At 39.6% G+C, this 22,427-nt stretch overlaps 1 protein-coding gene across 2 annotated transcripts in view; it reads left to right on the top strand.

Annotated features, from left to right (window-relative positions):
- LOC136872817 (vanin-like protein 1) overlaps positions 1–22,427 on the top strand; it is a 122,779-nt gene that overhangs the window by 79,755 nt on the left and 20,597 nt on the right. The window lies entirely within an intron of this gene.

Raw genomic sequence — 22,427 nt, 5'->3', positions numbered from 1 at the left:
TTTCACCCATTTTCACCCCTTTAAAGTAGGAATATTTGAAAATCCTTCCTTAGTGTGCATCTACACTACAGTAGGAACATGTCCTCAAATTTTCATGCAATTATCTCCAGTAGGTTTTGCTGTGCGTTGATTATCAGTCAGTCAGTCAGTCAGTCAGTCAGTCAGTCAGCTTTATAAGAATCATCAAAAATTTTAGGAAATCATTGTGAAAATAGTACTTTAAAAAGCTGGTCTAGGTCCATCATCAACTTTTGAGGAAATCCGGAAAAAGAGAAGTAACCGAAACATGGTAGTTGAAAGTAATGTAAAGCGCTTTTCGTATTTGTACGAATTAGCTCATATTTATCCACCATTTTCTTTTATAAGCCGTAGAGACAGAGCAATCTTTGAGCAGGAAATGACACTTTGATAACAGATAAGCAGTTTAAACCTAGCGTGCGAGGAATTATGTGCAACGATACGGCCTAGCCAGCGAGGAATTAGGTGCAACGACACGGCCTAGCGTGCGAGGAATTAGGTGCAACGATACGGCCTAGCGTGCGAGGAATTAGATGCAACGACACGGCCTAGCGTGCGAGGAATTAGATGCAACGACACGGCCTAGCGTGCGAGGAATTAGATGCAACGACACGGCCTAGCGTGCGAGGAATTAGATGCAACGACACGGCCTAGCGTGCGAGGAATTAGGTGCAACGATACGGCCTAGCCTGCGAGGATTTAGATGCAACGATACGGCCTAGCCTGCGAGGAATTAGATGCAACGATACGGCCTAGCGTGCGAGGAATTAGATGCAACGACACGGCCTAGCCTGCGAGGAATTAGATGCAACGACACGGCCTAGCGTGCGAGGAATTAGCTGCAACGACACGGCCTAGCCTGCGAGGAATTAGATGCAACGACACGGCCTAGCGTGCGAGGAATTAGATGCAAAGACACGGCCTAGCGTGCGAGGAATTAGCTGCAACGACACGGCCTAGCGTGCGAGGAATTAGCTGCAACGGCACGGCTCAGGCAGCCAGAAAAAAGAGCTATCTAAGTTAGAACTTCCATGTTGGGGGCTGAGCACGTGAACAACGCATGATAGCTCTAGAACATACGAGAAAAATTTCTACTAACTTTTCATCCCATGGAGATATCAAATAATGACCTGCAGCATCTTGTAGCCCGTGCTTTAAAAGTAAACATGTCTAAATTTAATTAAAATCGACCCGCGGATTTCAAAGCTTTTCCACCGTAAAGAAATGCAATTTTATCAGAAGGGGAGGAAAGCTCATGCAGCTACCTAGTACGAAAGAGCAGGCATTTACCCTGGTAAGACAGTTCTCAACTCACAGCAGTCTGTAGAACGCGGATATACACGTGGAGAATCGAACTTTGTTATCGCATGGCGGTACTATGCATCAGTAGTCCAGTGACAAGTGTGGAACTTGGAAAATTTTCAGGACTTGATAAATCTCACCATTAACGGTGCTGTGATAACAATTTACTTTATATCTTTAATTTTAACTGAATGAACTTGACTGTTTAAAACTTGTAATATTCTTCGAGGCAGAATAGCTTAAAACATTTACAGCTGATGAACGTGCGCTAGTTAAGGACATTTTCTTGTGAGTATTTCGTTTACTGAAACAAGCAATCTCATAATAATGCTTTAAAATACACGCCTAATGACAATATTGAACTATCAGCATATTGGACCTTTCGTCGCGAGTGCATGAAGTACTTCATTCTCCTCCGCCGCAATCGATACTTAAAAACTTTCACGAGATGTAACATTCCTTCATTTTGAATAGAGCGTGATCTCCGTGTGACAATACATGTATATATTCACGAGATAAAACATTTCGTCGTTTTGAACAAACTGTGATTTATGTGTGAATACACTTTTAAATATTCTCACTGTGAGGAGTTGTTAGCATTTTTATGTAAATATAGAGTACCAGGAAGGCCTAGATGCTGGCACATATAAATTTAAAACTTTATTTCCAGCATACAACTCCATTCCGATATGTGAACAGCTGAGTGAAAGAACGTGCTAGTACCCACGAGACTTCACGAACAAGCCAGGTGACGTCACTGCCTCTTGTAACTTGCCTCCCCTATAGACGTTTCTCGGAGTTTTTTTCATGAACTTTTTAACGCCTCGACCGATTAAAACAGGACCAACGCTAAATTGTAGCTGACATTATAAAAGCAAAACCCTGCAAATTTCAAGTCAGTCTGTCCAGTAGGTTTTGAAATATAACAATTTAAACTTTGGAAAGAATGAGCACTCTTCGTCACATGATTCATAGCGCCGCCCACCTGGCGGGGATATATAGGCCACTATGTCAAGGCCAGCATGCACAGAGAGAGGCAGAGGGAGAGAGAGCAGTCTGACCCTCGTGGCGAGTACAGTCTGTCAGTGCAGTCTCGTCGCGTTTCGCGAGTACGTAGTTATGGCCATCATCGAACGCCGTTGAACTTGTAAAGAACGTCGCACCGTACTTATTCTAACGTGCCGCGACGACGATAAATTACTATACATTTCCGGAATATAACACTTGTGAAATTATTGGAGTGAGAATTCAAGTATTTCATATTTACAACTAGTGCATGGCATTGTATACTTTGTTAATTTTGCGTAATAGTGAACTACGACGATACCTCAAATTATCGTGTGTGATAAACAGAAACCATCATTTACGACAACTTCGATTATTCTAGGACTCATTTCTTTTCAGACAGTACATTCTTGAACTGTGTGTAACTTTATTTTCTCAGTGTTCGTGCCATATTAGGACAAGACTTTACTGTTTTTCCAGTAATAAACTCGCTGAACATTAAGAACTTTTATTTAGATAATTCATGCTAGTATAATATAATCACGGCCAGAAAATCATCTCAATCTGCATATGATAGTGGCTCAGAGACTGTGATAAAAATTATTACACATTGCATTTTTAAGTGTTTGAACTGTACTTACTACTTCACGACCGTATTTTCAGATGTTATCAGTGACGATTTTAAACTGTGTCTTGTGCAGTAAGGACTGTAATTATTCATTTAACGTCATAAAATTAGAATATGAACTGAACTGTGTTTTACGACAGTGAGTGGTAATAACAGCCGTGATTACTAAAATTAATCGTGCCAATTGAACTTTCCGTGTGCTAATATCACTTGCAAGAGCAGCGGAAATCTTGGTCAAATACTACAAGATCCAGTTACATCAAACATCATTTCATCTATGGTACCCATCGAGGGACGTCAACGTGGTCTCTTCATGGAACATCGTCGAGTTCGAGTCTCCATCTGCACTCCGCGGAATGTTCCAGACTCCCATTCTCCACTTCAACATTCGTAAGCTGAATTTTCTTTTCTGAGTAATCACAAACTGACTGACTTTCTTTTGCAAAACTATCAATCCAGAATAGTGATATTCCAGTGCTACGTGTGAATAATATTTCATAATTTTTCATCATTTTTAAGAAGTTCATATTTGGTGATAAGTTTATTTTAAAATTAAATAATTAATTCACATTCACATTACGTAGAAGAACTTTAGTGTTTTCAAGTGTATTATGATCCTTAATTTCAATTCTAACAAACTGAGAGATATTCAACATGAATTTAAATCTTTATTTCAACTTTTCAATAATAAGTGCGAGTGTTCATTTTATGGTTTAAGACTTAGAAAGACTCTAGGTGCAAAATTGATATTTAGTGTTTTCATAAGACTTAAAAAGACTATAGGATATCTATGTGCCATGAAGGAGTGATATTTATTTATTTTTTTCGAACTGATTTCAAGAAGATCTCTGGTTAAACCTTTGATTTTGACAGATTTTGATGAAAGATTTGAGTCCTATATTAAGATTGCAGTGTGATGAATTTTTGAATATTATTAATAAATTGTTTGGAAAAAGTATAACCATCTATTATTCACCCTGCGATTCTATCCTTCTCTGTATCGGCTCCAAAATCACCGTACACACCTGAGGTCCTTCTCATGCCCTAAACCCACAAACATTTCCTGGTACAATAGGTACTAGTATTACTCAGGATTGTTGTACTGTTGTACTGGTTTGATAAGTTTACTGCTACAGAAATAAAATTTCGATTTCCAGGGCAGTGATCATTAATAATTTACTGCCATACTTTGTACATATGCACTTAACATGACACTATGTTCGTCATCTGATTCATAAAAATCTGAAATAGTTTAGACAGGACATTCAATAATCATTACTAGTCAGTTGAACTGTTTCGTTTTTAAACCCAATAAAATGCGTTAAAATCTGACGAGTGACTATTATAATCATATATACGTGTCAACGTGGAATTGGAGACGTGGATTCAACGCGGCATCGGAGACGTGGTACCAAGGGTGACGACATCACGACACCGGCTGCCAAGGACGTCAACATGTGGTTCGCTGAACCGCATATCTTTACAATCCAGTCCTGAGTTCCAGATTACAGGTAATATGAGTGTTTTTGGACTCTTTTTAAAATTCCACAAAACTAACTTTTCATTGGTGGCATTTTAGAAACAGTGACTATTGATAGCAGTTCAACAAACAATTTTACTGAAAATCGTAGTATTCCAACAGTATTACCACAGTGTTCAAACTTCAATTCATAAAGAAATAATAAGACTGGACCTTGTACGAAATGAATAATTTGCGATATTTTAGAAGTTTAAAGTCTTAAATTTTAAAGAAACTCTAGAAGAGACTTTAACAATTTCAATTGTTAGATTATTAGAAGAGACTTCAGAAAAAATTTCCATATTTCGAGTGAAAGAAATTTAACTTAAATTAAATCATTTCCATTTCAAACGAGTTCTAGAAAGAATTTTAAGGACTTTTGAAGGAAAAATGATACTTTGAATGAAACTTTATTTTGGAATAAAAAACATTCATTATAACTGATTTGGTAGTAACTTCAAGAAGAAAGTGAATCCCTTTATGAAAAATAATTTTTCTGTTCAAGTAAATCATAAGGAAAGGTCAAGTCACAATCAAGAAAATGAACACAATTTGTTTTTAAAAATCAACTATTATTTTGATCAGCGTATACCTCTCTCTGTACCTGCTCGATAAGGACCGTTGTCGACTCTCATGCCCTTATTATCCATTTGTTCCCGGTACAATATATCTATAAATAATAATATTTACAGTTTAAAAAAAGACAGGTGTAGATAAAGAAATGATGATTTGTTACCTTTAAAGAAATTTCATGATGAATCCAAAAAATTATCGCATTCTAAAAATCTACTGATGATAATGTCTATTAAAGGGTGGGTGTTGATAACAAAATTAAAGATTAAACTATGGATGATAATGTTTATAAGAAGACAGATGTAGATAACTAAATTAAAGATTTGTTACATAAAAAATTGATGAAGAATCCAAAATAATGTTAGATTTAGTAAAAATCTGCTAGCGTTAATGTCTATAAACAGAAGGATGTAGATAACAAAATAAAAATTTGATATCTAAATACAAATATGATGAAGAATTCAAAAATATAATCTGGTATACTGAGTGCACCGAGTGCCTCCGTGGCTTAGGCGGCAGCGCATCGGCCTCTCACCGCTGGATACCTTGGTTCAAATCCCTATCACTCCATGTGAGATTTGTGCTGGACAAAGCGGAGGCGGGACAGGTTTTTCTCCGGGTACTCCTATTTTCCCTGTCATATTTCATTCCAGCAACACTCTCCATTCTCATTTCATAGCATCTATCACTCATTAATAACATCACTTTGGGAATGGCGACCCCATCGTACTAATAGCCTATATATGATTCATTCATTTCATTCCTGACCCTGTCAATGACTGGAAAACAGGTTGTAGGTTTTCATTTTCATTTCACTGAGTGCACCGGAAGGTACACCAGCCTCGTTCATTTAAACAAAGCGCCTGGGAGAACGCCATTTACCATCTAAAAGTTGCAACAACTAATACAAGAAGTTTGGACATTTTCCTACAAATATCTCTACTATAAATTTACGTTATGCTCTCTGGTGTGAAGATTGACTACTAAAATTATTAAGTAATTTTTTATTCCTAAGTTTCCTAAACTGAAGTAATTATTCTTCGGTTTTTGGTGGGTTAAAAGTTACAACACTTTGATCTCTTCCCGCCAACTTAAGATGTTGACCAATATAAACTTTTGTATATTTGTTTTTTCAGCCAATAAGCGGTGTCTTGTATTTATGTAATTACCCAATCAAAACTGGGGGTGTGTCTGGCCTTTGCCCAGAGTTTTCTGGAACATTCCTCTTGGGTACAGAAGCTGACACATTTTCGAACCAGGTTGTCTTATTGATCGTTCCAGTGAATAGAGTGTGGGTTAATGAAGGAGGCGGGGGCGCCTTGTCCATCGTCGATTAGTACACCAGCTCAAGTTAATGGCAGCCCTGGTTCAACTAAATGATAGTCTTTGAAAGCTAGATGGAGGGGAAGGTTTTCAACCTTTAATAATATTAACTTTAATTTTCTAAAATGCAAATTTCAACTTTAATGTAAATTTCACACATGTCGAAGGAACTTAACCGAAATCAGGGAGTATATAGTGAACTACATTCTCGTGTTCCCTTTGAACTTGATTTTGAGGTGACTGATTTTGTAATCGTTTTCGGTTTGTAATCTCTGTAACGTAAGTATTTCTCCATGTAGTCACTTCAGTGGTATAGGCTTAGCCTCTAACTTCTGGCCAGAAGCGCAGGTAACCGCTTGTTTTCCGGGCCAGTAACTTATCCCGTTGTTTTTCACAAAGGCCTGGTAGGATGGCTACTCTATACCCCTGTTGAATATTTTTTATTCCTTTTAAGTAAAGATATAGACAATGAACGTAGAAAACAGTGAATACTGTTTGATTTTTATAAATGCAGGTCGTGCCTTTTGATAGAACTTGGTAATGTGAATTTTTGGAAACAGGTACATAATTGTAATCTAATAGAGCAAAGACGTCCCTCCAATTAATGCAAAGGTTGAACCGTGGCTTTGGAGAGTTGTCTTCCAGATAATTTGTGGAGCAAAAGGTGCTCTTTGAAGATTATATATTATAAATACTCTGTCTCCTTGTGATGTAAAAGAAATTGTGAGCTTCGTCCCCTTGACTAACCCGTACATTTGTTCTCTGATTATTCTTGAACTCTCTAAAATGTTTTTCAAGCTTTTAATATAAGGTTCTGTAACCAATCATTGTTACTTATTGACGAGTTGGGATTTTGAAAAGAAACCAAAAATAGCAGAGAAAATTTTAAATTAATTTTCTGATTGTCTTACATCGACCAATTAATGCCCGCACCTTTTTTAACCTCTGTCCACTACAAAATCCCGGTAACAAGTGGTAGCAGAGCGTGGTTGAATGGGTTTGAATAAAGCCCCTTTTGACAGCTAATCATAGAAATCAACTCCGAACTCTGAACATTCTCTTGGTTGCTGGAAATTTTCAAAATTCGTTACATTTTCTATCAATATGTCTGGTCCTCGGGAATTGCTTTCCCCAGAGTACCTGCGCAAGGAGGAATTGATTTATAAACTTCTAATTAGGAAGTTGCAATGTGGTGACACGGTTGTGGCAGATATTGCCAAACTTGAGGAATATTAAGGATTTCCCATATGTATCCCGGTATTTGGGGACAAAGAAATTGATAAGGCTCTGTCCACTATCACGGATAATACCACCGAGCTAGCTTCGGTTGTTAGTTTCTTTGAAGTTAGTGATCTTTCTGCTAATCAACTTAAAATATTTCAGGCTAGACTGATCCATTTTTATAACAGGGCTAGATACCTATTATCTCTAAAACTATTATTATTATTATTATTATTATTAAAGCGTCTTTATTGTGGCGAAGTTAGGGCTCCCGGCCCTTTCTTACACTTAACCACTTCATGTATATACAATGTATATTTTACATAAAATTTAAACATATGAAATCTTTACAACCTAAAGTATAACTAAAGCAACTAAAGTATCACTAACTAAACTAAGGTGAGTAAAGTATAACTAAATTATATACAGGAACACATTGCAATAAACAACCATATTCACTCTCATTCATGCATCCCATTCACACTCAAGAAAGACTGGAAGTGCTTAAAAGATGACGCTGGCAAAGGATTTTAAATTTTGTCTTAGATTTAGCTTCCCTGATGTCATTGGGGAGTTTATTCCACCAGCTCGTGGCGGTGATAGTAAACGATCTGTTGTAGGTTGCGGTTCGATGCACAGGAATTTCTAGCGTACAGCCTGACCGGGTATTGAACAGGTGCAGGGAACTAAGGTAGCGAAATCTGGTGGATAGGTAAGGAGGAGTGTTTTCAGAAAGCACTTGATACACCAAAGTAGTTGCGTGGAGTCTACGTCTGTCATTCAGTCGTAACCAAGATAATTGTGTATAGAATGGGGATACATGGGCGTATGGTTGTATGTCGAATGCATACCTGATGCATGCATTTTGAACACGTTGCAGTCTCATGCTTTGCTCGTTATTGATATCAATAAAAACTGTATCACAGTATTCGAGAATTGGAAACAAGAGTGATTGAATGAGCTTTATTTTCAAGGACCGAGGAAATATATTTTTAAACCGCTTCAGAGGATGCAGGCTTTGATATACCTTTTGGCACACTTTCGTCACATGTTGCGACCAGTTCAATGTTTCGCTTATAGCCACACCAAGATTCATAACTGTTTCACAAAATGGAATAATGGTATTGTTTAGTGCTACAGGAGGAATTTCATATTGTTTTAAGACGTGTAAGTTTTTTGAAGTACCAATGATTATTGCTTGCGTTTTAAGAGGATTAATTTTGAGATTGTTACTCAATGCAAAATTACTTATGAGACTTAAATCAGCATTAACTTTTTCTACAGCACTCTGAATTTTATCAGTTCTTGAGTGGTAGTAGATCTGCAGATCATCAGCATAAAGATGATACTTGCAATGTGTAATCGATTTGGCAACATCGTGTAAGTAGATTGCAAACAGCAATGGTCCAAGTACAGACCCTTGGGGGACACCGAGGGGGTTTGTTAAGCCACTCAGATCTGCTATTATTTACTTTGACACACTGACGGCAATTTTTGAGGTACGAACTGAAAAAGTTTATTGCCGTCTTGCTGAAATTTAATGAATCCAATTTTGAAAGTAGCAGTTGAGGAACAACAGTATCAAAAGCACTAGAAAAATCAAGTAGAACCAGTACAGTCACTTGTCGAGTGTCCATTGCCTGTCGGGTATCATCAGTTACTTTCAGTAGGGCAGTCGTTGTGCTGTGTCCTTTCTTGAAACCAGATTGGTAAGGGTCAAGCAGTGAGACGTTAGTCAAGTAAGTGAGGACTTGTTCGTGTACCAAGCGTTCTAGTACTTTGGAAAGGGGTGGGAGAATGGATATAGGGCGATAATCTGATGGTAAACTAGGAGAATTCTTCTTAGGAATAGGAATGACGATACCGTGCTTCCACACAGTTGGGAATACTCCCTGTACAAGGCAATGATTAAATATATGCGTCAGAATAGGTAATATGGCACCAATAATATTTTTTATGAAAGATAATGGTATGTCGTTATTACCCGGAGCATCAGACTTGAGGGAGTAAATTACACGCTTCACATCGTTCGCCCCAACTTTTTTGAAAGTGAATTTTACTTGATTTACTCGGGAATGAGCATTTATGGCGTTAATATCATCATCAGTTAGGTCATCAACTGGTTGATGATGATGATGATGATGATTATTATTATCATTATTAGGATAGTTAGCATCATAGTCATTATTGTCAGTAATATCATTATTAGTGTATGCTGCTTTCGTAAAATGAGAATTTAGATCATCAAGTGGTATACTGGGTGTCTGCATGGTCAGGCTGCGACCTATACCCATCTGATGCAAATGTTTCCATATTAGTGCTGAATTTCGTCTGTTTGTTATCTCTTGAATATATTTATACTTGCTGTTACGAATTAATTTCTTAACTTGATTTCGGAGAATACGGTAATTTTCGAAATCACTAGTGCTTTCAGTTCGCCTAAATCGCCTATACCAAGCATCACGATTTGCCATGACCGACTTAATTTCATTTGTTAGCCAAGGAGACGAAGGATGAGAAACTCGAATTTGCTTCTTCGGAGCGTGTTTGTCATACAGTCCTAATATTCAGTCTGTCAACCTTATCATCAATGTCATTAGTCAGTAAAATGTCATTCCACGGCAATTGATATGCTTCATTTCGTATTATCTCAGTATTAAAATGCTTGAAGTCTCTTCGCATTATGTACCTGGTTTTGTACTTTGGTGCCTTGAGAGAGTAACATAAGTATATGAGATCGTGGGTCGAAATACCTGGTACAGGAAGCTGTCCATGTTTTACCACTTTCTGCGGATTGTTTGTTATAATAAGGTCAATCAGTGTGTGAGACGTGTGGTTTATTCTGTGAACATGGTTAGTCGCGTCTAGTGTCAGTATATAGTAATCCATGCCATGGAATAGGTTTTGTAAGTATGTTGATTCGTTACTTGTAACTAGGAGATTAGTATTGAAGTCACCAAGAATGATTATGTTTTCGTACAGCGGAGTTAACTTCGATAATGCCACTTCTAGGTCAGATATATGTTGTATGTCCGGCGCCTTGTATACCACTCCGATCAGTAGTTTTTGATTATTAACCAAGAGTTCAACAAACATGAATTCAGGTCGAAATGGAGTCTTAGGATCTGAGGTCATAATTATTTTACTTTTTAAGTCGCTACGGCAATATATAGCGCAACCGCCCCCTACACGATTTAAACGATCTAGGCGATGTAACGTCATGTTATTCAGCTTTACGAGATCAGATTTGAGTGACTGCTGTAACCATGTCTCTGTTACACAAATACAATGCAAGTTACTGTTACTAAATAGAGCCTGTATTTCGTCAAAGTGACAAAGAAGCGATTGTGCATTGATATGACAACACTGAAAATATTGTTGGTGGGGAGCTAACCTTTCCTTAAGAATGTCTCCTGCCACGGCTGGTGAAGGGGAAGGTAAGGGTGAAGGCGGACGACAATGAAGAGGGATAGGGTCAATGACATCACGGACATGCTGTTCGGTATAAATAATTGACTCATTTACGTTAGCCATTGTCAACAGAAAAATTCAAGCTACTCACCCTAGTTGTTTCATAAGCACCTCCAGAAATATTTACACAATCACTCTCGCACACACTATCAGATTCACATACACAAACATTATACGCTATTATATCACTCATAGTTTTTCCTAGTCAATCTCGTCGCTCACATAAGGCTTATTAATTGTGCCATGCTGCTAACAAACATTTTCTGTCCATTGTCTTTCAAAACAACAATGCGGCCGTCCTGTGTCCACACCCTTCGGAGTCCGAAGTGATCACGTGCCCTGTTTAGAATAGTTTTTCTGATACCTGTCAGGGATTCAGTCAGTAGAAGGCTAGTTCCTTTTAACAGCCGCTTGGCCCTCCAAACTCTGTCCCGGTCATGGTAACGCACGAACTTTATAATTATAGGGCGCTTACCCGTAGCAACAACCTGAGCTGTGGTTCGTTTTAGCACTCCTAAACGATGGCAACGATCTATATCAGACATAGTTATATCTACATTTAACTTGCCCTTCATCGTGTTGATAACGTTCTCTGTCGGCTCCTCATGCAGCACTAAGCTGTACTGTTCAACTTCATCAAGCAGTTCGGCCTGTTGTTCGAGGCGCTGTTCAGTAAATTCCAGTTTTTTTGTTATGTCTTTCAGCTCACTAGACACCTTTTCTTGGAACAGGGAGAACTCAGCCTTTAGTCGCTGCAGCTCATCCGCGCGGCAGGTGCAGCTTGCGACGTGTTCCAAGCGGCCTTGGAAGTCCTTCATAACATCTTCAATAGACGCTACACGACGAATAGCTTCTTTCGCGGACATACTGAATGATGCTTCAGGTCAATTACAGTTTAGTTACACTGAGAAAGTCACAAATGGCACTTGTTGGCTGTTAATCTTGCTAATTAACGAGATTACTGGAGAGGCGTTTCACACAACAGCAGCAGTTGGCGCCAGGATGATCATGCGAAGGAGGTTAGTAATTTGGTCGAAAATCTGTCGGACATGTCTAATAGGATTAGTCAATTGTTGTCTGGGGGCCGCTACTGCTAAAAGCGACCATGTTCCTACGGTAAACTTGCTTACGGAAAATGACTCTAGCAGGTCTATTGAGAGTAGCAAATCGCTGGCTACTCAACAAACATCTGCCCCATCGGAATAAGTGTCTGATCATCTAAGGCAACTTTATGAGTAATGCAGTGTTTGAACCTTCTCAGCCTCCAATGCCATCACCTGGTATGTCGCCTGCGTTTAGCAGTTTGCCCCACCCCTTAGCCATGTTGCTAAAGGTATATCCAACTTTTTCATTAACTCAAGTAATGATGTGATTTCATTCCCAAGATCCTTAGTCGAATTTCAAAATCATGCTTTTTGTATTTGCTCTTTCTCACTCTCAAATTCTTCAAATAATTTACCCGTATTCTGTAGGCGTCCTCTCGGACAAAATAGTAAAAGAAATATACAAGATTTCCACGCCCACCTCTTAGCTAATTTCATTCCGGCTAGAGATATGTCATCTTTAATACAGAAGTACTACTTCAGAGTACAGAGGTTGGACGAGAACTTTGCCGACTTTATTCAAGATGTAAAATTTTATTCTAGGGTAGTCGCTGTCCATTTTCCAGAACAGCAAATTGTACAAACCTTGGCAGAAGGAATCTCTCTGCCCTGTAGGTAATACTTAGGTTTTGCCACTCGACCCAAACCTTCTCGGAACTCGAGGCAATGCCAGTGGCAGCAGAAGGTGTAAGATACGCCGATACCTTCCTTCCCCTTCTCGGCCACCACCTCGCCGATCCTTCCCCACACGCAAGTGTTATGCGTGCGATCGACTGAACAACTTAGAAATACGTGTCCCTTGGTAAAATCTAGTGGAACTAGGAACGGAGCAGTTCCGTCCCAAGGGTGTTTTTAAGTTCGGGTCGTTCTCCCACCTAGCCAAGAATTGCACTTGTCTAAACAGCACATCGTCCTGTTCAACTTGTGGTATTGCCTTAACTAAACCAGAAGATAGGAAGTGATAAGTGTCATCAGATGAGTTACCTTCGCGAGGTTCAGTCCCCGTTCAATCAGGCAACGAATACTTCAAGGAAGAGACTTACTCTAATTTATTATTTGAAGACCTTTGGAAATGCCATAAAATTTCTTCGGAAACCCCAAGATTCGTCCCCTTTCTGAAAAGTCAGGTGAATAACGAACCCTTTACGGCACTATTAGATTCAGGGAGGGTTAGCTCCATTATTTCCTAGGAGTGGTACTCTGAACCAATAGCTTGCTCTAAATTTCCGGACTATTGTTTGTCTTCTATTAAATGTGTTTCGGCAAACTCGTCACCATTAGGAATTTTTAGATTAATTTTTGCTGAAGTTCGAATCTCAATATTTAATTGGAAAATTAAATTACTTGTGGCTAAACAATTGCCTTGCCCTGTAATGCAGGGGGCCGATTTCATGTCTCATTCGGGTCTGGTGCTCGATCTTCAGAGTAAGTCATGCACCTTCAAGTTTGTTAGTAACCTTAAAATTCCTCTTTTGAAATGTAATTCTGTGTCAATTTCATCTATTTCGCCTACCCAGAGTAAGATGTCCTTAGATCTTAAGCATCTACCTGAGGATAGAGGCTGAAAGTTGTCTCAGTCTTTTCCTCACATATTTTCAGAAACTTTTGACGTCACTGACCTTATTAAGTACATGATTGAGCTAAACGACTCTATTCCAGTGAGGTTTCCTTCTTATAGGCTATCTCCACTAAAATGAAGGCTCTTAAGGAAATCATTGATCAGATGTTAAGAGATGGTATTATTCAACCTTCAACGTCGGCGCATTCATCACCCATTTTTCTTGTACCGAAACCCCAAGGTGGTTTCAGGCTTGTCATTGATTACATGGCTTTGAACCGGAAGGTCGTGTTACAGTCTCTGCCACTTCCTGATATTCATTCTTGTTTTTATTTGGTTTCGCAAGGCTATGTTCTTTATCATCTTAGATCGTAACCAGGCATATAACCAGATACCTCTGGCAGAAGATTCCAAACATATGATGGCTTTCGCCACTCATTGGAATTTGTATCCTCCCCACGGGCGAGGCTGTCCTTACTAGACTGCTGGATAGGGTCTTTTCCGATATCAAATTTGAATATCATTATCTCGACGATGTCGTCGGGTTTTCGAAGACCTTTCAAAAACACTTAGATCATCTGAAGGAAGTCCTCTATCGCCTTCGTAAGGCTGAGTTGACTGTCAAATTACTGTATCTAAGGTGGCTTTTGCTAGCCTTGTATATCTGTATTAGCGCATATTGTGTCGCCCGATGGTGCTTCAATCGACCATTCCAGAACGCAGGCTATTCGTGACTTTAAGCCTCCTAAGGACATCAAGGGAATGGCTAGTTTCGTAGGCATGGTGAGTTTCTTTAGGAAATTTATCTCTAACTTCACTAATATGGCGGCACCCCTGAACGGCGCCGTCGCAGCAAAGATTTTAGCTATGCCTCTTCCTCTGCTGTTGCTGCTATTCTTCTTTAGGAAGCGGAACGTGAAGCTGGCCTATCGCCTATGCTTCTAGGACTTTATCCGCTCAAGAAGCCAAGTATTCCATCTATGAAATAGAAGGTTTGCCCGTTCTGTTTGCCTTGGAGAAGTTCCGCCTCTATCTGGAGCATGTCAAATTTGAATTAGAAACAGACAATCAAGCTTTAAGTTGGGTTTTACATAGGCCCCGTCGTCAGGGACGTATCGCCCGTTGGGCTAGCAGAATTTCAGCCTTTCATGTTTTATAGACATTAACGTTAGCAGATTTTTACTAAATCTAACATTCTTTTGGATTCGTCATCAATTTTTTTAGTAACAAATCTTTAATTTAGTTATCTACATCTGTCTTATAAACATTATCATCCATAGTTTAATCTTTAATTTTATTATCTACACCCACCCTTTAATAGACATTATCATCAATAGATTTTTAGAATCTGATAATTTTTTTTGATTCGTCATGAAATTTCTTTATAGTTAACAAATCTTTATTTCTTTATCTACACCTGTCTTTTTTATAAAAACTATAAATAATATTATTTATAGATATATTGTTTTTTTTGCTAGTTGCTTTACGTCGCGCCGGCACAGAGCGGTCTTATGGCGACGATGGGACAGGAAAGTGCTAGGAGTGGGAAGGAAGCGGCCGTGGCCTTAATTAAGGTACAGCCCCAGCATTTGCTTGGTGTGAAAAAGGGAAACCACGGAAAACCATCTTCAGGGCTGCCGACAGTGGGGCTCGAACCTACTGTTTCCCGAATACTGGATACTGACCGCACATAAGCGACTGCAGCTATCGAGCTCGGTAGATATACTGTATATATATATATATATATATATTGCAGCGGGAACAGACGGATAGTAAGGACATGAAAGTCAACAACGGTCCATATCGAGCAGGTACAGAGAGAGGTATACGCTGATCAAAATAATAGTTGATTTTTAAACATGAATAGCGACTTACTCATATTACATCTTTTATTTGTGGTTTTCTTAATTATATTTAGTTCTACAAACACATTTAACGGTAACTGCCCTAGGTGATGGATGGCTTCTGGAAATTTTCATATTGTGGTGTGTTGTAAAGGTAGTGTGACCGGACATCATTCTTTACCTGGAGCTGCCCATTGTCCGGGGTCCGGGTCGATTATGTAAAAAACCGAAATGTTCTCTTTTAGTGAAGCTGTTCTCATTTACTACTTCGTGACGCAACCGTTCATCTATATAGTATCGATATATCGAAATGTTATTATGTTACGCACGATTATTCTCTGCATGCGTTGTATTTACCACATTGTATGTCCGGCCCCATGGGTAAATGATTAGCGTGCTGGCCTGTGGTCATATTGACCCGGGTTCGATTCCCGGCAGGATCGGGAATTTTAACCATAATTGGTTAATTTCATCATCATTTCATGCTCATCACGACGCGCAGGTCTTCTACGTGAGTCAAATCAAAAGACCTCCATCTGGCGAGCTGAACTTGTAATCGGACACTCCCGGCACCAAAAGCCATATCCCATTTCATTTGTGTAGTGCATACTTCTCTCTCATCGATACCCTGACATAACACTGCTATGTGAATGTGTAGTGCATACTTCTCTCTCAGCAATACCCTGACATAACACTGCTATGTGAATGTGTAGTGCATACTTCTCTCTCAGCAATATGCTGACATAACACTGCTATGTGAATGTGTAGTGCATACTTCTCTCTCAGCAATACCCTGACAGAACACTGCTATGTGAATGTGAAGTGCATACTTCTCTCTCAGCAATACACTGACGTAACACTGCTATGTGAATGTGTAGTGCATACTTCTCTCTCAGCAATACCCTGACAGAACACTGCTATGTGAATGTGTAGTGCATACTTCTCTCTCAGCAATACCCTGACATAACACTGCTATGTGAATGTGTAGTGCATACTTCTCTCTCAGCAATACCCTGACAGAACACTGCTATGTGAATGTGTAGTGCATACTTCTCTCTCAGCAATATGCTGACATAACACTGCTATGTGAATGTGTAGTGCATACTTCTCTCTCAGCAATACCCTGACATAACACTGCTATGTGAATGTGTAGTGCATACTTCTCTCTCAGCAATACCCTGACATAACACTGCTATGTGAATGTGAAGTGCATACTTCTCTCTCAGCAATATGCTGACATAACACTGCTATGTGAATGTGTAGTGCATACTTCTCTCTCAGCAATACCCTGACATAACACTGCTATGTGAATGTGAAGTGCATACTTCTCTCTCAGCAATACCCTGACAGAACACTGCTATGTGAATGTGAAGTGCATACTTCTCTCTCAGCAATACCCTGACATAACACTGCTATGTGAATGTGAAGTGCATACTTCTCTCTCAGCAATATGCTGACATAACACTGCTATGTGAATGTGAAGTGCATACTTCTCTCTCAGCAATACCCTGACAGAACACTGCTATGTGAATGTGAAGTGCATACTTCTCTCTCAGCAATACCCTGACATAACACTGCTATGTGAATGTGTGACAGCTTACAACGACAGAAGACAACCGGGATTTGAAGGAACCCTGACCAGTTCTGCAGTTTCAAACAATTCCTGAATGACAGTATAAATCGCTTTATCTTGTAGTCAGAAATGGGCTGTAGTTTGCAGTGTTATTAAAATTTGCAGAATACCATTTCCCTACACCAGGGCACAATGCAAACGTAGAGAGAGTATTTTCATTGATCCTAGCACAATGGACTGATAATAGGAAACGTTTCAAACTCGAATGTCATATTAATGGTGCCCAATGGAACTTACAAGTGTACTTTTTTATAATGTTGGACACGCGAAAACTCCTAAAGGCAACAGAATGTTCAGAAGAGTATCAGCAAGGCGTGCAAATTAGTTGCATTATTTACATTTTGTAAAAATTTATGTATAATATGGAAAGAGATACATTTTATTCATGTATGTGAAAATTAGAATAGATTTCCAAATTCACACTCACAATGGAGGATTTTAGTGTCCTTCTTTTTCGACATCGTCCTCCTTTTAAAATAATTTTGTCTTCCTCTTCGCATCTCCCCTGTGGAATGTGGACCCGGGGAGGCCTAGTGCACCCTTCGCATCTGAGTGTGTGGTGAACGTCTCCATCTGACAGACGAACAATCATCATCAGCAGTAGTACCTCATCCATTACTGGTGAAGCTCCTGGTTCGTCTGCAGCAGAACCTCCGCACTGCCATGCGATGTACTGTGTACCGATTACAATTTTATTTAAAGAAATAAAACGCGAGTAAACATTACTAAGATGTGCAGTTCAAATACATTTTGTTTGTCGTTTACCCTCCAGGGTTGGTTTGTCCTTCGGACTCGGTGAGAGATCGCACTTCCACCGCCTCAAAGCCAGTGTCCTGGAGCGTGAGACATTTAGTCGGAGATACAACTGTGGAGGAGGACCAGTATTGCGCCCAGACGCTCTCACCTGCTATGCCGAAAAAGGGCCTTATGGGTGGATGGGAAGATTGGAAGGGAAAGACCCAATCATGAGGAAAATGCTGGGACATCATCAGTCCCGAGGAAAACTATCTGCCACATGTGTCCATAAAAAAAGGAGGATGAGAATAACAACATCGTTCAGCACTGTTTGTTGTAACTGGCGCACCGAGCGTTAAATGTTCCCATTGTTGTTTCATAGTGAATTCCAAGGTTCTTAAACACTACTAAAGGTTGGGCCCAACGCGAGACGAGCTGCTATTGGTTAACGAAATGACGTCACAGAAGGAGCAAAGCAGCCAAGCCCATAGCGCGCAGTTCAGTAACAATCTCATAATACCAGCAAACATTACAGTTTCTAAGAACTAATTCCACACTAGACACAAAGTTTACTGCTGTTATAAGATTGAAAGAAAGTACAGCATAGTAAGTTTCATTATTTCTATTACGAATAAGACGTAAATGTAACGTGACGGCACACTGACCAACGCTCGAAATTTATTAACAAATCCAAGTTCCTCTACTTAGTTTGAGGAAGGCTACGTGCTCTCAAATCTGTCAACATAAATATTTAGAGATACGAAATGTTTGTAATATTAAATGTTGACAGCAGAACTTCCGTAATGGAACTGCCGCATGTTAACACACGATATGTGACTCACTTCCGCAGATATCGAGTTTAAAGCTTAACAAATATTATAACAGCAGCAGAAGTAAGTTCATATTCGAAACCTTGCATAGATATTCCTACTTTTTAAAATTAAATAAGAAAGAACAGGAAAAACACTTAATTAGAACACAGTCCTACCTGTGAGATCAGATGTCATGAAGTGGTTGCTTTTGAAGATAAAATCCACTGCCGTGCCTTTCGCCGATGAGCTGCTATGGATTTTTCAGTCCTTGCCCGAATGTTCATTTGTCGTATGCGTATAAATGTTCTCGTCCTAACATACATTTTTACTATTTCTGCTGGTACAGCGGGGAATTTACTACTAATTATTTGACACACTTTGCGTATAATATTAGGTATGCGTGACAGTTCAGCACGTCCGTGAAAATTAACTCAAATTTCTTTAATTGGTTTAGCCATTCTTCCGGTGGAACGAGTAGACCTCCCCGAGATAACACTTCTATCCATCCCACAGAGGCTGTACCAGAAGATATGGAAAGCATTTCCCCAGTGGGATTTCCCATTGACCTATCATATTTTCTTCCACGGTAGGCGATGTAGCCGGCGAGGTACCGAAATCCCTCTGCTGAATAATCAGGTATCGCTGTAGATTGCGGTGAATCATTAACGGCACGATTTTCTATCGCAATGTCCCGAATTTCTGTCTCACCTTCAATCATGCGTAAAGCTTCAGACATATCCGGCAGTAAATATACAAGTTTAGATGTCAGTATCACATTATCAGTTTCTGAAATCACTGCAGCTTTATTGGATAACGGAATATTTTCTGAGTTCGAGCCCAGAAGAAACAGTCTCAATCTAAATTTCACCTCGGTTGGTAGCGGATGTTCATAGAAATTCCCGAGTCCTCTTATCTGGGAAAATAAATTTTCCAGACAGTCTTGGTTTAATCGAGCAGTCAAAATGTACTTTATGTTGAGATATTGGAGGTCACTAAAAAGGCCAAATAATGAACGGATGGTCGTCATAAAACCTTTCTGAAATGGGAGCAATTGACTCGATTTACCAACACAGAAATTTCCCACGCAGATATATACACTACAATTATACTATGAACACAGAAATGTCATTCCAGCTACTATTACACTCTTCACGCAACTGACGAAAAGAAAATAACTGCACGAAAATACAGTAGGCCACCATATAAACCAATAGCAATATACGGAAAGAAACTAAGTATAGATATTACTTAGAAATCCTTTCTTTATAAGGCAGACAGCGATAAACAACGAAATAAGATACACGTGCGGTTGTATGCGACACAGTCACGGTGCTCCTTTGATGACGTCACGCGCAGGACGAGAGAAAACTAACATCTACTGCGCAGCCAATCTGGGCCACCCGTGAGTGAATTCTTTTGTCGGTTTTGTGGCGAAGCAAACAGGTAATTATTGTCCAGAGGATTCTATACACTTCGCCGATCTTTCAGGTAAGTTATGAATACCATGCCAGAAAAACTGCTTGTCTTTTGCGGGAAAGCATTCGTCGACCCATTTTTCAACTTCCTCGAAATTTTGAAGTGTTGCTCTGCGAGCGCGTGACTTATTGATGCGAAGAGGTCATAGATGGTGCCATGTCAGGGCAGTACGGCGGGTGCGGGAGGATGTCCAATCCAAGCGATTTCAAGGTGTCTTTCACTGGTGTTGATGTGTGAGACGGCGCATTGTCGTGTAGCAAAACCTCTTTGCCATGTCTTCTGCCCATTCCGGTCGTCTTTCGGTCAATGTGTGATTTAAATTAATCATTTATAGGCGATAGCGTCGTGAATTAAGGCTTCAAGAGTCTTCGCACTTTTGTGGTCTACCAGAGCGCGCACTTTGTGTAACACTTGGAGCGTGTTTACCAGCAAACGATGACTTTCCACAGCTTTTTCCTTTTGATTAAATAAGAAAAGCAATTCGTACCGCAAATGTCCTTTTTCAGGCACAAACGTCGACATGATCACTGAACGATACAGCACAGACGCTAGTGTTTGGCGCACTCAACTTGTGTTGGTAGTTTAATGTCAGACGAAGAAACTGACGTATGTCAAATTCATACGCTGCGTACTGTTCGCTCGCGCGGTCTCTTAATGAAACCGGAAAAGAGTTATGCATACGCCTGGTAATAAAAAGTGTTGCCAAATTGTCCTTATTCTTGTCATCTGAAAATCACGTACGTTTGTGATATAAGGTAATTGAAGGAGGTTTGTTTAGAGGAAGTACAATTATGACCAACCACCCTTCGTTAACACTAATCAGAAGGTCCGAATGAAGTTATAGCCAGATGGAAGGCCGGGGCCACAATGGGCGTATATAGGAAATACTCCCCACTCCTTACAAACATAATACAATGCGGATCGGAAGAGAACAATAGTTGACCGAGCGAGGTCAGATAGAAAAGATGAAAGATGGAAGTAATACCACGCTCATGAAGGGTAACGTTGGTCGCCAACCTACCCCCTTTCCTTTACAGTCTGCGCCGCAATGATAGTAACACCAGGCAACACTATGTGGCGCAGGTGAACGCTTCCACTGGTAGCGCTGACGTGAGTAGAATAACAACTGTTGGTTTGATATGTTGTCTCTTTTTCTGTTTCGTTGCCGTGCGGTCAGTATGAGCCACGGCCATAAGGAGACGCATCTCGAAGGGAGCGTGACAGAGATTGCTCTGGATGTGCAAAAATACTTTACAACTATTAAATGACCTCTTTGTTCTTGCCATAAGCCGCGAGATTAAAGGAGCAATTAACAAAGTGTAAGGTTACCGTCCGACACTTTCAAACTTCGCTGGCCTCTTTAGTCTTTTTTTCTTCTGCAGTGGTTGATAAAGAAATCTCTGTCTCTTCATTGGTGGGAATGACGTCTTCTGCCAATGTCCGTGATCCTTGGCAGAAGCAACGGATAAAGGCGCCCGGATCATTACTTTAGGTTATAAAAGTAATTATACATCTAGGAGTCGATCGGATGGACCCTGACAGGCGTAATGAGCACATCTCTCCTCCAGAATCATTTCTGTGTAAGAACAGCAGCACTGATATGAGGCGCTGACAACCAAACTACTTTTGTTTTGATTCATTCAGAACGGGGTTGTCTTCTTTAAGAGCCGAAGAAGCTCAACCACATTTCAATATTTATTCTTACTATAAATTTATTTTCGCGCCACTGAAAACTCTTTAGTTTTACAATGCCAAAGGAACTCAACCGATGAAATCATATGGTCTGTTTAAAGGTAGGCTACGGCTGATGGTTGAGTTGTATTATTTGACTGATTGATTCTACATTTCTCTTTATTAAGTCTTAATACAAAAATGGTCTAATCTGTATTGTGTGTTTTCGTAATATTAGTTGTTATTATGGTTTTTAAACTGGCTGTGACCTATGTATCCACCGAGATGGTAATTTAAATCTCAAGCAATCGTGCCGTAGTAGCTTAAGTACACAGTATTATTTTCTAAAACTGTGTTCATGTGCGAAACACATGTGATAACTATGTACTCAATCATATTCTTACAATAAACTACGTATTTTGAAGGGTTGTGTTAAACTTTGCCTCTGTTCTAATGTGTTATCATCATCTTAACAGGAAAGTGACTGAAAGCCAAAAAGTACCAAAGAAAGCGACTTCAAGTGATAGTTATAGGC

Source organism: Anabrus simplex, chromosome 2 (genome assembly GCF_040414725.1).
Source record: "Anabrus simplex isolate iqAnaSimp1 chromosome 2, ASM4041472v1, whole genome shotgun sequence".
Taxonomy (NCBI): domain Eukaryota; kingdom Metazoa; phylum Arthropoda; class Insecta; order Orthoptera; family Tettigoniidae; genus Anabrus; species Anabrus simplex.
Note: the sequence above shows the minus strand (reverse complement) of the source record. Positions and strands in the feature narration are given on the sequence as shown.